This window comes from Trachymyrmex septentrionalis, unplaced genomic scaffold (assembly GCF_001594115.1).
Source record: "Trachymyrmex septentrionalis isolate Tsep2-gDNA-1 unplaced genomic scaffold, Tsep1.0 scaffold134, whole genome shotgun sequence".
NCBI classification, from domain to species: domain Eukaryota; kingdom Metazoa; phylum Arthropoda; class Insecta; order Hymenoptera; family Formicidae; genus Trachymyrmex; species Trachymyrmex septentrionalis.
Genome location: NW_017304482.1, coordinates 566,875 through 568,530, shown reverse-complemented (window position 1 = coordinate 568,530; position 1,656 = coordinate 566,875). Strand labels below are relative to the sequence as shown.

The following is a 1,656-nucleotide window of genomic DNA, read 5'->3' as shown; positions in this document are numbered from 1 at the left end:
TAAGATACTTTGCTCTACACATATACACACAAACGCGCGCGCGCGCGCGCACACACACACACACACGCGCGCGCGCACACACGCACGCACACACACACACACACTTACTTAATTTGATTAGTCCATCTTGTTAGTAATCCGTTTTCTTCTCAGCTCTAAAATCTCTTTCACATTTCGCAATTGAGATTGTCAAATAAAATTCACATTTTGAATCAAAAGAACACAAAATTTACACAAATATTTTTTTATTCACAGATATATTATGTACTTTGAGAAATTTTGGCGACTATGTTCGGTTAACGATGTGCAACGCAACTTTCACGACCGATGTCGACGATTGACTGAAGTGTGAGATGAAGAAGTTTCCGTGCACAAGAGAAATATACGTGAGAACGACACATCAAATCGACGTCAAAATAAACGATAATCGTGGCGTTTCGCGGAAAAACGATAAAGAATAACGAATGTATGATTACATCATATTGAGGTAAACGTTAATTCATAAAAAGAGAAAAGAAGAAAAAAAGGGAAAGGGAAAAGAAAACGAAGATTTTTTTAACAAGTTATACAACAGCTGATAAAGCAGCGTCTGTGCCTCCTAAATCGGGAGATTTGTCTCTTAATTTAATGCATATTGTCGATTCACCTAACTATAAAAATAAATATTGATATAGACATTTATGAATTAAATTATCAAATAGACGTCAAAACTTGATGACATGGTTAATGTCTGTTTGAGATTCCATTACAGTTTAAGAACCTGGCAGTGACTTATCATGGACTTAACGATTATTGTATTTATAACTTAAAGATTATTTAACTAATATATTGAGTATGAATACGTATAACTTGCTGAGGATGATTCATAATAAAGTTGCATATATATTATTACCAATTATTTTATATGAAACAATATTTATGCGCATCCATTTCCGCGCTGATTATGCATGTTTATGAATATTTATGTATATTTATTTACATATCATGCATGAAAAATTGTTTACCAGATCTTGGCATCTTATATATTATTATGTATAAGATACCACGGTAAAGCTTAAGATCGCTTTTTGTCATTAAATATTGTAAGAGAAAATGAATTGTGTATGTATATTTATTTATGTACTTTTGTATAATTCTTATTAGTACAATCAGTGAAATCATTAATATTTAGACAATTACCTAAAATACACTTGTCAACAGATTACGTTATTAATTTTAAGAATTATTAATTATAACGAAAATGGATTGAAATAGATTGGAAATTTTCAATCCATCCGAATCCGTACTTTAAATCTATAAAAATGAATTGGATGGACTATATACAAATTTTTATACATGTAAAAGTTTAAATAAATTAAAGTAATAATTACAGGAAATTCTATAGTTACAAAATATAAATAATGGAGAGCATACAGCCACAACAATAGATATTAACGCAAGTCATGTATTTAAAATTCCCGTATAAATAAGTAGACGTTTCGGTCAAGATTTGACCATCATCAGTACAAACGAGATGATAAAAAATAAAAAACTTACAAAAAAAATTTAAATTAAGCATAAATCGTCCGAAGGTGTTACAATAATATCAAGATAAAATTACATTAAAAAATTACTAAAATAAAATTAAAAACGCAATATTTGCAAGTTCATAGATGG

General features: G+C 29.5%; 1 protein-coding gene across 2 annotated transcripts in view; it reads right to left on the bottom strand.

Moving 5' to 3' along the window:
* Positions 1-1,656, bottom strand: part of LOC108757236 (protein rolling stone-like) — a 9,064-nt gene that overhangs the window by 5,282 nt on the left and 2,126 nt on the right. The window contains exon 1 of one of the 2 annotated variants that reach the window (XM_018501691.1): positions 109-527. The exons of the other annotated variant lie outside the window; for it this stretch is intronic. The gene's annotated coding sequence lies outside the window, so the exon portion shown is untranslated. Of the gene's footprint in view, positions 1-108; positions 528-1,656 lie in introns of those variants that run through there. 2 annotated transcript variants of the gene reach the window in all.